At 35.9% G+C, this 15,009-nt stretch overlaps 1 protein-coding gene across 11 annotated transcripts in view; it reads left to right on the top strand.

Annotated features, from left to right (window-relative positions):
- NEGR1 (neuronal growth regulator 1) overlaps positions 1–15,009 on the top strand; it is a 1,037,762-nt gene that overhangs the window by 251,607 nt on the left and 771,146 nt on the right. Inside the window, exon 1 of one of the 11 annotated variants that reach the window (XM_086390577.1) lies at positions 13,388–13,591. The exons of 8 other annotated variants lie outside the window; for them this stretch is intronic. The gene's annotated coding sequence lies outside the window, so the exon portion shown is untranslated. Of the gene's footprint in view, positions 1–13,387; positions 13,592–15,009 lie in introns of those variants that run through there. 2 more of the 11 variants (XM_086390571.1, XM_086390576.1) reach the window with 2 other exon arrangements.

Raw genomic sequence — 15,009 nt, 5'->3', positions numbered from 1 at the left:
TAATAGAAGTAGACTGGAGAAGGAAATGGCAACCCACTCCAGTGTTCTTGCCTGGAGAATCCCAGGGATGGGGAAGCCTGGTGAGCTGCCATCTAGGGGTCGCACAGAGTCGGACATGATTGAAGCCACTTAGCAGCACCAGCAGCAACAGCAGTAGACTTATGACATGTATACACAATATGATATAAACTACCTTAAGATTTCTTCTTATAACAAACATGAGTAGTTTTAGACACTTTCATTGATTTAAAAGATATATAATAAAAGGACATTATTTTAGCTTAATTATTTAGTTATTAAAATCTGAAAATTTCTTTATTAGCCAATAATAACCATAAAACACAGTGCTTTATCCAAGAAAAATAATAATTTTTCCAGATGTTAGTTGACTGATATCCTTAGATTTTCTTCCTGTTAAGTTTTTATTATACTTACAATAAACATGTTATATTACATTTATTAAGTATTTCAATATCAATATATGCTTTTATCTATCCAATTTCTCAAAGATAATTCCAAGGTGGTATTTGGAGATGAGTCATTTAATAAGATTATTATATAATTGCTAATGATAAGTATCAACAGTTATTAGCTCAGGTAAAATATTTTCAACCTACTTACAAAGGTACTCTTCTGTTAAAATAACTTCCAATTATATAAAGTTGTATTTTACTTCAGGAAGTTGTGGTATCTTATGCAACCTTTTTAAAGCATTAAAGTAGAATTGCACATGCTAAAATTCATAAACTATCCATTTCTTCATTCCTCTTACCCATCTATGTATCCACTGACATGATACAGTGTACTGAACTATAGTCAGTGAAACACTAATTGTATTTTGTGAGATTACTAAAAAGATATGATTCTCTTCTGTAGTGCTAGTTTTCTTGTGCAGTATAGTGCTAAAGAAAAACTTGTCCATAAGCATTTCACAGCTTAATGTCAAAGCCCCTGCATAAGATGTAAAGGAACAAGAACTGTACTTTGATACTTTCTGGTAGGAAAGTGTTCATCAGATATTTTATAATGCATACAAACTTCAGTATCAATGGGTATTATACCCAGTTCAACCAAATTTAAAAATGGATATCAGCTATTTATTCCCATGCCTTAAATAGAATAAAAGTTTTAAACAATTTAATTCAAATGGTATCTTTTAAGAACAGTTTGATTTTTTTTCTTCCCCAGAATGTCATATCTATTCAGATCCACAAACCTGATATCATTATGCATCACTGACTATGCCTCTTGTTGGAGTGGACAACAAAATTGACAAACTCAAGCACAGATTAGGGAAATCACTCAGTGTAAAACCACAGTTCAAGAAGGATTTGGAGCAAGTAAATTATCTGTAAATTATGGTACCTTATCTTCAAAGTTTTATAAATTGAATAAGTTGTACTGCTTAAAATTGGAGTAGACATCTAGTCAATTTTTTCCTGTAGTAAGAAATGGTTATGGTGTTAAAATATGCATTTTATCTTCTGTTTGGAGCTTGAGGTATGGCAAGATGAATCTCATCTTTACATAAAATCAGAATGCATTTCACACTGTCAACATTTTACAAACCAGTTTGAGCAGAGCACTCATTAAGAGTAATGGAAATTGAACATATACAGATACTGTTACACCACAACAAAATTTAAATCTCTAATGTACAGGGTATTACCAAGTATGAAAGATTCATGAGTTAAGTTAGGATCTTAAAATTAAAAGGTATATAATTTGGTTTACAAATCAAGTTGATCTTTCTCATGTTTGCAGAACTTGCTATTTTGTCACCAATGTTGCTGCAACTACAAAGGTAGTTCTCTACTGCTTTAACCAGGTGTGATGCATCTAGCATGAAATAAATGTAGGGTAAATGAATGCCTGTGTGATCATATTGGGAATTTTTGGCAAATTTTTCAAAGGGTGTTGGGGGCCTAAAACATATCCTCCCCTGCTCTGGAAATGTTTCACTAGCATTCCATCTAATTTTAAAATTCTTTTTAGGACATTCTCCCCCACCCCCACCTGTTCTTTAGTTACCAGATTTATATTATATTTTGGTGAATATCTTAGTCAGCTGGGGCTGCCATAACAAAGACTACTTAAATAATAGAAAAGTTTTCTTCCAGTTCTGGAGACTGGAAGCTCCAAAATCAAGGTACCAGCAGGTTTGGTTTCTCCTGAGACCTCTCAGCTTGCAGACAAATATCAGCTCACTGCATCTTGTATGGCCTTTGTTTTGTGCTTACACATCCTTGATGTCTCTCTTCTTAGAAGGCCACCAGTCCTATTGGATTAGGGGCCCCACCCTCATAACTTCATTTAACCTTAATTATCTCCTAAAGGGCCTGTCTTCAAATGCAGTCACATAGGGGGTTAGGCCTTCAACATGAATTTTGAAGTGAGAAAATTCAGTCCATACAGACAATCATTATTCTTTCTCTTTTTACACTAAAAAGTTAAAATCTGGTCTCGTTTGCAAGCCTCCATGGGTGTCAGACTCGTTCCATGTGTTTAGACCTCATTTTACACAATTATTTTGCTGGTGGAAAATGTTTAAATTGAAATGAATGTTAATGATAAGCAGTTTAGTAATTGAGTTTAGAAGTTAATCCCTTGGATCTAGGCCAAGCTGTCTGGATTTGGATCCCATCTCCACCATTTGTTGGTTAGGACCTTGAGGAAAGTTATTCTCTATGCCTGAATCTCATTTGTAAAGCTGGTATATGTAGTGCTTTAAAAGTGACTCACAAAGTATTATAAAAACTTCTGACAAATAGTAAATACCTTATAAGCATTGTATACTTTTCTATATATTCTAACTAATACTTAAAGGAATACTTTTATTGTAAGTGAAGGAGAATTTAAAAAATACATATTTTCAATTGCAAGTTGGTGAAATGTATGCACTCTGGTGTCAGGCTGCCTTGATTTGTATTCCTGGCTCTGTCACTTTTTAACTTAATGTTATGTGAGGAGTCATTTAATATCTCTAAGCCTAATTTTGCTTATGGGCAAAACGACAATTAGAAATAGCACTTCATGGGGCTGTTGTGAATATTACATGTAATAATGTAGATAAAACACTCACAGCATTGCTAGGCACAAAATGGGAATTATTACTCATGACATTTCACTTATATAAATATTAATAGAAAGATGAGCATCTTTGATTTGACTATACTAAATGTTTCATGCTTTATTTTTTAATTCAGCCAAACCTGAACCATAGTCAGAGTCTTTTTAACTGCCATTACTGCAATTCAAGTTTTTCCTCCTACTTTTGGGAATGGTTCTGAGTAGGAAAATGGAGAAGGTGTTCAGCTCCCAAAGCAGTCTCCTGCAGATTGATTGTTTGTCTGTTTGAAGTTTGGGTAGATGATGAGCAGTGCCAGTGTTTCATTTCAAAATCTGTGGATAGGAAATGGTTAGGTAGATATGGTATTCTGATGAAACAAACCCAAGTCTGATGAATCCAAACCCAATCCCTATTTACAGCCAGTCACTAAACTATTGGTGTAGTAGGGTAATGATTTCCAAAGAAATATAAAATTTTAAGGAGGAACTGGGTGATTTAGCTGGGTCAACAGACTTAATAGGATCCTTACAACTTTGCCCCCTCTTTGACTCAAAAGTTACACATCTTCTAATTTATCCTTAGAAAATAATAGGTCAAATGCACAAAATATAAATATGATGTCCCATAAAAGATGAAAAAATAGTTTGCAATCTTGTATGATTATACTTTTTTTTAATTAATTTTATTTTATTTTTAAACTTTACATAATTGTATTAGTTTTGCCAAATATCAAAATGAATCTGCCACAGGTATACATGTGTTCCCCATTCTGAACCCTCCTCCCTCCTCCCTCCCCATACCATCCCTCTGGGTCGTCCCAGTGCACCAGCCCCAAGCATCCAGTATCGTGCATCGAACCTGGACTGGCATCTCGTTTCATACATATTTTACATGTTTCAATATATATGGAATTTAGAAAGATGGTAACAATAACCCTGTGTATGAGACAGCAAAAGAGACACTGATGATTATACTTTTTTATATGCCTGCTTTTACTGTATATGTATATGAAAAATATACATATATATATATATATAATGTGTATGTGTGTGTGCTTGTGTATGTGCTAAGTTACTTCAGTAGTGTCTGACTCTTTGCGACCCTATGGCCTGTAGCCTGGAAGGCTCCTCTATCCTTGGGTTTCTTCAGGCAGGAATACTGGAGTGGGTTGCCATGCACTTCTCCAAGGGATCTTCCCAACCTAGGGATAGAACCCATATCTCTTATGTCTCCTGCATTGGCAGGCAAGTGCTGTACCACTCAGGTGGTACAGTGGTAAAGAATTTACCAGCAATGCAGGAGATCTAGGTTCAATCCCCTGGGTTGGGAAGATCTCCCAGAGAAGCGAATGGCAATCCACTTTAATATACTTGCCTAGAAAATTCTGTGGACAGAGGAGCCTGGCAAGCTACACAGTCCATGGGGTCACAAAGAGCTGGACATGACTGAGCAACTAACACTTCACTTTCCAGTATTCTTGTCTGAAAAATTCCACTGACAGAGAAGCCTGGCTGGCTACAGTCCATGGGGTTGCAAAGAGTCAGACACATTTGCGCATGCATGCAGACCTATATTCTATATATACTGTCAATAAAGTAATAGTGGTTATTTGGGATGCTTATAATTTGTTTTCTCCAGGATGTTTGATATTTGATCTGCAGTTATATATGCATTCTAATAATAATACTAGTAATAAGATCTGAAATTAATGATAATTTATAATTCAGACACTGCAAATAAATGTCATGACCCTAGACTGAATGATGTGTACTTTCTGTTTCTTAGTTTGCTCATTTATTGAAAGAAAACAAGAAAACAGACCTTCTCTGCCTCATAAGATTACTGTAGGAATAATACAGAATGAAGAATGTAAAAATACTTTGCAGTGTTGAAAGAACAATTAGGGTTAGTGACAATAGTAAAAATAAGAATGATGATTCTCATCTGAGATGATTAAGGGATACAGTGTACATTTTGTTTTTTGTTTTTGTTTTTTTTTGTTTTTTGGAAAGCATATTCTTTAGAAACACAAATTCCATTAAAAGCCTATTCTGGGCAGAAATTTAACTAGAGAGGAATGACTGTATTTGGATACTGCTGATGAAAGAATGGGGCCAGCATAATGGAAGCCATGGCACTCAGGGCCACTGCTCTCTGGTTTGATCCCAGCTGGCCGAGCCACAGGAGCTTTTGCACAAACACTGTCAACATATTGCTTGTTCAGGCAGAGTTTATCTTGCTTCAGTTATTGGGGCACTAACAAAGCCTCAGAAGTAAAGGAGCCTCAGTTCCTCTACATGCCTGGAGAGAGGATTAGAGGGCTTCTTTCCTTTGGGTAACTGTGTCTGGTTTCTGTATTTGGAGGGCTTATTTTTAATAACTGAAGAGAAAAAGGCAAAGTGAAAATGTTCTTTCCGAGAGACTGGACAGGCAATACAATTTGTGATAAAGGACTCTTCTTTCTTCAGAATAAATGACACAGACTTAATTACCCATCACTTCTCTGCACCTGACTTAAAGCCTTGTCCTCCTGGATATCACAGTTTTTAGTAAAACAAATATAAGAAAGGAGGATTTTTTTCTTATTTTAATTATTTTAACTTTTAGATATTTCTTTTTGTTCCAGTATAGGAAAATTTATAAACACAACTTATAAGCACAACTTTTTGTTCTTTAAGCTAAAATTGGGTCTATAAAGCCATCTCATCACTATGTATTATTTTATAGGATATTAGTTGTCGAAAACTATATTATATCTAATGTATGGAAGAACACATCTTGGAGAGAGATTCTTGGTTATAAATCTTAGGAGGAGCACATAGCCATGTAATCAACACTGGTCTTGGCTTTGTAGCTGGTTACTGCTTTGAGGGCCAACAGTCATGTTTCAATTTGTGCACATATGCAGTTGTTGGCCAAAAAAGTTTGTTTGGGTTTTTCCATGACATCTTAGAGAAAAAACTGAATGAACTCTGTGGCCAACCCAATACATGTTGGATAACCCCCTGATGCTCATTTTAGGATGGCATGTCATATGCTTTTATGAGCTGCTAAAATGTTTCATCTGCATTTTTGTCTACACAGTTATAATTATAATAGAAACTACACCCTAGATTCATAATGTGCTGGGAATAAAAGTGGCTTTAGTATACGTGAGACTTGGGTTTGAATTCAGGCTCTGTCATTTACCACTTTTGACCTGGGACAAGTCCCTGGTGGCTCAGATGGTAAAGAGTCTGCCTGCAATGCAGGGGATATGGGGGATATCCCCTGGAGAAGGAAATGGTAACCAACTCCAGTATTCTTGCCTGAAGAATCCCATGGACAGAGGAGCCTGGTGGGCTAAAGACCATGGGGTCACAAAGAGTTGGACATGACTAAGTGACTAACACTTTCACTTTCAAGTCAATTAAATTATGGAAGTCCAGAGTTTTTATCTTATTTTGTACAGAATTTTAGAGGATTGGAGAATAAATATATAAAACACAGTGCCTATGAATCAAGGGAATAATAGGTTACTCAAGGAGAATATTTAGTTTTAAAACTTGTAAATGTATCATATACATTTTTTAATGATCCTGATTCATGAATAACTTGAATCCAAATTGAGCTTTATTTGTTTCAAATTTGTTTCAAAATATATGCTGCATCCAGACTTTTCCAAAACATTTGAATCTTTAAAAGTTCAGCATATAGGAAGAACTTCCTTCTTTGCCTCCCCTTGCATTTTTTTAATACCATTGATTGATATCATTTCACTCAGTTTAGATACTCATGTGTGTCCTTCCAAATGAAGAAAGAAAAGAGTTGGAGATAAATTCTCTCTGAAAGTGGATACCCTTTTAAGATAGATACGTGCATATATATAACTGAATTGCTTTGCTGTACACCTGAAACTAACACAATATTAATCAAATATACTCCAATATAAAATAAAAATTAAAATAAAAGAAAACACAACATATTACACAATAAAATGGTCATGGAAAGTAATATAAAATAAAATTGGTTAATAAGAGTCTGTGAGCAGGCCCCGGTTTCTCCTTCAGTGCAAGTTATCTTGGGAAAACATACCCACTTGGGGTTTGACAGGCAGAAGCCACTACGGTCAGCTCAGTTGACAAGCTGGCTCTTGCCCCAGGTATTAGAGGAGCAGTCCATCTGCATTTACTTTATACTGAAAAGTGATTTGCCAGCAAGAGGCTACTGAGACACCTGCAGAGCTCTCTTTCTCTGACACTGGCAACAAAAGACTTCAGGAAGCTGCATGTGTCTTTTGGGAGTCCATCAGTCTAGTCACTAGGCAAAAAATGTGTCCCCAAAGTTCTTTGTGACCTCTTTATTTCATGCTCTGTTTATAGTTATTGAACTCATTTGCATCTTCACACTGTTCTAGAAGCTAGGCATTTAAAGATGAATAAGGGGAGTCTTTTTTCCTCTCAGAAGGTGGAGAGACATAAATGCATGTAGGCCAAGTTATAGCACCTAACAAATACTGTTACTGAATATGGTCAGTGCTGTCACAGAAATACATAGCAAATATTATCATATCACAGACTAGGGAGTGAAAAACTCTGCCTGAATGATTCTGGAAGGCTTCAAAGAATGGGTGATATTGGAGCTGGGTTTGAGAGTTGAATAATGAGGATTGGAAATGGAGAAATATTTTGTGGGCAGAAGAAACAAACTGAAAGTGTTAGTTGTTCAGTCGTGTCCAACTCGTTGCAACCCATGTAGCCCGCCATTCTCCTCTATTCATTGGATTTTCCAGTCAAGAATACTGGAGTGGGTAGCAATTCCCTTCTCCAGGGGATCTTCCTGACCCAGTGATCAAACCTGGGTCTACTACATTGCAGGCATATTCTTTACCATCTGAGCCACCAGAGAAGCCCAAACTAAGGCTGAGAGAAAGGTAAATTTGTAATTCTTAAGAACATTTTTATATACAGGCTATAAGTATATTTTGTTTAGAGTTGTAGTTCAAGAAATTAAAGTTCAGACCCATTCAGGAAAAATCTTGAATAATGTACTGTGTTCAGTTCAGTTCAGTTCAGTCGCTCAGTCTGTCTGACTCTTTGTGACCCTATGGACTACAGCATGCCAGGCCTCCCTGTCTATCACCAACTCCCAGAGTCCACTCAAACTCATGTTCATTGAGTTGGTGATGCCATCCAACCATCTCATCCTCTATTGTCCCCTTCTCCTCCTGCCTTCAATGTTTCCCAGCATCAAGGTCTTTTTAAATGAGTCAGCTCTTCGCATCAGGTGGCCAAAGTATTGGAGTTTCAGCTTCAACATCAGTCCTTCCAATGAATATTCAGGATTGATTTCCTTTAGGATGGACTGGTTAGATCTCTTTGCAATCCAAGGGACTCTCAAAAGTCTTCTCTAACACTACAGTTCAAAAGCATCAATTCTTTGGTGCTCAGCTTTCTTTATAGTCAAACTCTCACATCCATACATGACCACTGGAAAAACCATAGCCTTAACTAGACAGACCTTTGTTGGCAAAGTAATGTCTCTGCTTTTTAATATGCTGTCTAGGTTGATCATAACTTTTCTTCTAAGGAGTAACCGTCTTTTAATTTCATGGCTGCATTCACCATCTGCAGTGATTTTGGAGCCTGAAAAACTAAAGTCTGTCACTGTTTCCACTGTTTCCCTATCTGTTTGCCATGAGTGTACTGTGTAGCTTGGACTTTATTTCTGAAGCAGTGGTATCCTAGCTATTTCAAAACTGTTATTAGGGAAAGGTAAGAATGAAACCATGTTGTAGAAAATTATCTCAAGTGGCAATGGGGGAAATAGCCTAGGGTTAAGGATTGAACTAGGAGGAAACTTCAGGCAATGAGTCCATTGTAAGAATCCTGAAATAATTTGAGAAAGGAGCACAATAGGGTCTGCATTGCTCATAATTTGGTGTCAGAGTCATATGGCTCTTCCTTGTAGAATATGATTTTATTGACTGTAGAACATTAAGAATCTCCATGAGGCAAGAAAATGTATACCAATAATAGACATAATTGTAGATAAATTACTTGAATGAGGCTGAAATTTCTGAAATCTTTTTTGAAATTTATGTTTTTTCATGTATTCAGTCTTCATTGAATAAATCTTTATGGATTATCTTCATCTTCATAAGATAGACACTATGCTACGTGTAGAATGTTGAATTAGGCACAGCCTCTGGATGTGGGCATTTCCTTGTTCAGTGACTGAAACAAAAAAGTGATGCTATTTGTCAGAAGATGTTATTGTATTGATTTTAAATTTCAAAATTCTATGTGTGGTATTTCTGGGGAAAATTCCCATTAAATATCCAAAATAAACCCACTTTTCAGTGCACAATTTCTCCATTATATTTTGAGGAAGTAATTGCACACCATTGGTAACAAAACAGATTACATTGTGCTAGACTATCAGTACAGTGAGAGGTTAATCAGGTTACTGTGTTCCTATATTTTAGCTAATTCTGGACCACAGAAAACAACTTTTAAGTCTTTAGTGTGGAAATGGAGGATGTTGATTTTCTTTTTACTCTCTTTCTTTATTCTTTTATAATCTAACCTAAATCCTTCCTACAAGATAAAACTTGAATGCCCACAATAGTTATCAAACATTTCATTGGAGGTAAGGAGAAGGAAATGGCAATCCATTCCAGTATTCTTGCCTGGAGAATCCCATGGACAGAGGAGCCTGGCAGACTATAGTCCATGGGGTCACAATGAGTCGGACACGACTTAGTGACTAAACCACCAACCACCATAAACCAAGGAGTAACTATGACATATATTCTAACCCAGACTGGGGAAATCCACAAGTGACCATTTATTTCCCATTTTGAGACAGGATATATTTACCCAACCACAACCTTTGCACAGCAGAAAATATAGTTTGGAAGTAGGTGAGCATTGCTGTAGAAAATGTTAGGATAAGTTGCAACAGTTTTGTTGAGAAAAAAAATCACCTTTAAAGGAATATTTATCCTTAAAATAAATGAAATTTTCAAATTCAGTCTTATCAAAATGACCTTGCTTAATGCCAGGAGTTGAATTTACAGAATGGAACACAATAGATGACACTAATGTAGTCCTCTTAGTTAATTACAAGGAAACTTTCGGAACTTGAAAAATGTTTATTGTTGATGTCCGTTTCCTGCTGAGTGCTGCTCCAACTGAACATTGCAGAATTTTATTTATACTCAATTTTTAAAGAGTGTTCTATAATCTGGGAGCTTATTGTATTAACCCCTCCTCTAAACAAGGGCAGAGATGCAAATAAAGAGGTTATTAAAATTGGCTGTGAAAGACATAGATCTTTCATTAAAAGTTTCTAGACAAGCAGAAACACATAAGCTTAACTCAAGGAGATTAACATGGTTAGGTTAGAGGCTAATTGTGTTTTGCATCTGAAATGTGATAAAAGTTTGTACCCTTCGGGGGGAAATACAGCTAAGGTTCATCAATTTTTACCATCTTTAATTCTGCAAACCCTCGAAAACTAATTCAGAGCAATAGTACAGCTAGTTAAAATGATAAATCTCTAATTAAACAAGAAGCTATCTTCTTAAATGAATAATCTGTATCTAGATCTCAATGTCTCTCGTTGTGTTTAACTGTCTGTGTGTGGGAGAAAAATCAAAGTAGATTCATAATTTTCGAGGTAGAGAGCTTGAGTTATTTTGGAAATGCTATTGACATGAGTGTAAATTATTAATATCGTAATTTCCTAAAAGCAATTTTTGTCACTTCATGAATGTGAACTTTATGAAAATTTTATTATAATTTTTCCAGCCAATTACTTTGTCAGGACTGCAAGATGGAATCTTAAAGTCTGAGTTTCTGTGTAAATCGTGTTTAAACCTAAAATGCTTCAGGCCCTGTCAATGGAAGGGACACCGGTGTTGTGTGAAACAGAAGTTGCAAGTCACGTTCTCCAGATGTGATTTTTGCTATTTGATTTATGTCTGTAAAATATCGATTAGAGAAAATGATTTAAGATTTAACATGCATGCATACAAATGTGTTAAAAGTACTTGAATTTATAATTATTGAAACACATTTGTTGAATGAATATTCATGGTAGTTCAATCTTCAATAAACTAAAGCTAGAATTATATTTATTTACTTATTTATTATTTTTATTAGAGTTTAGTTGCTTTGCAATGTTGTGTTAGTTTCTGTACAGCAAAGTGAATCAGGTATATATGTATATATATATATATGCACATAGACACACACACAGGTGGCGCTAGTCGTAGGGAACCCACCTGCCAATGCAGGACACATAAGAGACTTGGGTTCAATCTGTGAGTCGGGGAGACCCCCTGGAGGAGGGCATGGCAACTGACTCCAGTATTCTTGCCTGGAGAATCCCATGGAAAGAGAAACCTAGTGGGCTACAGTCCATGGGGTTGCAAAGAGTTGGAAATTACTGAGTGACTAACACACACTATACCCATATGCATCTACCCCGTCTTTGTCACCACAGAGCATTGAATAGAGTTCCCTGTGCTTTATGGAGCTGGAAATTTAAAAGGGAGGAAATCAGTCTACTTAACTTTGCTATTAATACTTTATATATTATTATTTACTCAAGCTATGTATTAAAAATTGTGTATTATTGTCAAAAAATTGTTGGCAAGATTGTCCATGTGCTTATAATTGTATATTGGATAAAGTCAACAATACTACAAAAGGAAATATTTTAAACTTTAAGTAATTATAATTTATAAGTGAAATGAGTAAATCAGATTTTATTTGAAAGAGTGTCTGGATCTGATAAGCAGCAGCTAGGCCTGGTGAGGCAAAGAAATTTTTACCCTCCTAACCCCCAAAGAATTAATGGCCTACAAGAGAAGGGGTGTAAAAAAAAAAAAAAAAAGATGGAGGGTCTGTAGTGTTAGTGGTCATTAGACTATTTTTTGTGGACTTGTATTATAGACAGAATTTACTGACTTTCGATGCACATAATCCTTACCTCCGAGGCTTAAAACTAGATAATCAAAGACTCTAATAAAGAAGGCTCAAGTTGCAGCTAGATGATGGCCTCTATGCAGCTGCTTTATTGACACCTTATCACATTAAATTCACTAGAAGTTTGAAGTAAGATAAAGACAACAATAAAAATGGGGGGAAAAAATCAATGTGTTCACTAGGTCTAGGGACCAATCTGAAAGACAAGCTTCTAGTTGTATTTCCAATGTGCCTTTTTCATTCTGTGATGTTGTAAAAGTAAGGTCTTCATTAGATACCTCTGGTGTTTACAATCCCCACAACAGATATAAAAAGGAAATGAGATGTTCCATTTTTAATATTATACATACAATCATTTTAGAGTGTGGAGGTTAATTCCTCCCACAAAAGTGCATAAAAGGAATTGAAGGAAACAATTTGAACATTTTAATGTTTTTCATGCATTTCAAGGAGAGGAATTAGGCACCAAAACACAAAACAATTATATGTGTAATTTAAAATACATATTGATTTTTTTTCAGAGCAATGCCTCTGCAGTGTAAAGCTTACCTTGCATAAATGAAATATTTGCCTACCTAATAACACAAAACTTAAAAGGACAGCTATAGCAAATGCCTAGCTCATCAAGATAATACTGGAATGATAACATGGAGCCTAGTATTTGTTATTTAAAAGGAACACATGGAACAATCTAGACATCAACAAAACTATTTACATTTTTCTTTAACTCCCTACTATATACTTTACTGCTGTGCTTCTTCAGAGACCACTTGAATTTCCAGAAATTTTTGACAGAATCAGCAGACTGAAACCCTTCAACTTGCTGATAATCAGATAGCATGCCAGACATCATAGAATCTAACCAAAGTATGCTTTGGGTTCTAATGTTAGAGTTTATAAAAGAAGTCTTTCTTGTGGTACTCTTTGCCAAGTTCCTCTACTTTTGGCACTTTCAAATGCAAAAAGTTTGTGAGGTCCATTTGTGATGGTTCCTTCATTTCATTCCAAATTGCCAGAACGAGTCATAATTCACTCATAATGAGCAAAAATTCATCTCGTATTGGGATGGTGAAATTTGCATGTAAAGAGAATACCCAGATCTGAACCCCAAAGGCAAATGTATTCTCTGAACTTAAAGGTGTGTCTTGTTAGGTATATTATGTCCAGGTGTATTCAATTAAGTCAAGAAATAACAGAAAAAGAAATGCATGAGAACATCAGAGTGTGTATGTTACAGGCTGAATTGTGTCCCCTAATATTTATGTTGAAGCCCCAGCTCCCAACCCAAAGATCCCCAATGTTATTGTATTTGGAGATAGAAACTTTAGGAGATCAGTTCAGATAATTGAGGTTAAATGAGGTTGTTAAGAGGCCTTAATTCCATAGGCCTGGTGCCCTTATAAAAGAAGGAAGAGGTAGTAGCACTGTTTTTCTTTCTGGCGTGTGAGGACACAGTAAGAAGGCCGCTCTGTGTGACCCAAGGAGAGAGCCCTCTAGACACTGACCCTGCTGGCACCTTGATCTTGAACTTCTAGTCTCCAAAACTGTAAGAAAATGCATTTCTGTTGTTTAAGCTACCTGGCATTGTTGCAGCAGACCAAACATTAACAGTGGATGTTGGGGCAAGTTTTGTGGGTGTCTCCTCTTGAGTTGTGCAGAGCTGAGGAAGATAACGTCTATATCTTAGGTCCAGCAGGCTTTCAAGTATACATAGTGGTAGAGAGTGAAGAATGGAGAAATCTTTATTTTCAGCCAGATCCTAAGCTAAGGGAATTGTGATAGCGTATTTGTGTGCATGCTCAGTCATATCCAACTCTGCAACTCCATGGTCTGTAGCCTGCCAGGCTCCTCTGTCCTTGGAATTTTCCAGGCAAGAATACTGATGTGAGTAGCCATTTCCTACTCCAGAGGAACTTCCAGACCCAGGGTTCAGACTCATGTCTCTGGCATCTGCTTCATTGGCAGTCTGATTCTTTACTATTAGCATCAAATGGGCTTATTTGAAACTGTTGCCTAAGGAAATATATGGGCATTTGAATGTTTCTGTAGAATCCAGTTACACGGACTAGTACAGAATATTACCTGTGCCAATCTAAGGTGTAGAAAACATTTGTTTAAAATGTTTTTAAAAGTATGTAGTTTAATTTAAATGTATCCCAGTAATGCATGATCTAAATTTCATAGCCATGAACGTAACAAGGATTTCCTTTTATACTAAAATTTAGACTATGGTAAGCAAGTTTTGCAGTTCATTATATTATCCATCTATTTATCCTTCATCCCCCAAATAATTTTATGTACCAGTTATATTACCAGATACTTAGAAAACTAATAAGTTACTGCTGCCCCTTTCAGGAAGTTTCAGGCGAAGAGGTGTGTGTGGGAAGGTCTTTAAAGAAGAATGAATACTGCAGAGGTATAAAAAATATATCAAGGGCTATGCTAGCACAAAGCAGAGAGGGCTGGCTCTAACTACAGAGAGTCTTGACAAAGAATTTTAACCAAGGAACAGTAGTTCATGGACATGAAGGAACTTGTGCAATTTACCTGTGTGGAATCAGAAAAATGGTTCAGAAGCAAAGTAAATAGAAGGTAAATCATTTGACATATTAGTGAGCAAGTAGAGAAAATAGGGTTCAAAAAGACTTCAAAACAAAAGTTAACTTTTGCACCCTATTTTTACTTAAAACACTGTTATGTGTACTGAAAAGGAACTGATTCAATAAAATTCATTAGTGGCTACTGTTCTACATTTTAAATGTAATCAAAGGACATAGATCTGTGAAGATAATACTTCTTAAAATAGTAACAATGAGAATCTAATGATATTCTTATCACTTTGATGAACATATAAAGTTATAATTCCAGCAGGGACTTCACTTACTAGATAGATTATTCTAATTTCAATTTCCAGCACAGTGTCTGGGAAATCACTAACACTGAGAAGTTTTGAAGAAAAACTGT

Source organism: Bos grunniens, chromosome 3, assembly GCF_055505025.1.
Source record: "Bos grunniens cultivar Pamir isolate PY7600 chromosome 3, Bosgru_T2T1.0, whole genome shotgun sequence".
NCBI lineage: Eukaryota > Metazoa > Chordata > Mammalia > Artiodactyla > Bovidae > Bos > Bos grunniens.
This window is presented reverse-complemented; position numbering and strand designations above follow the sequence as displayed.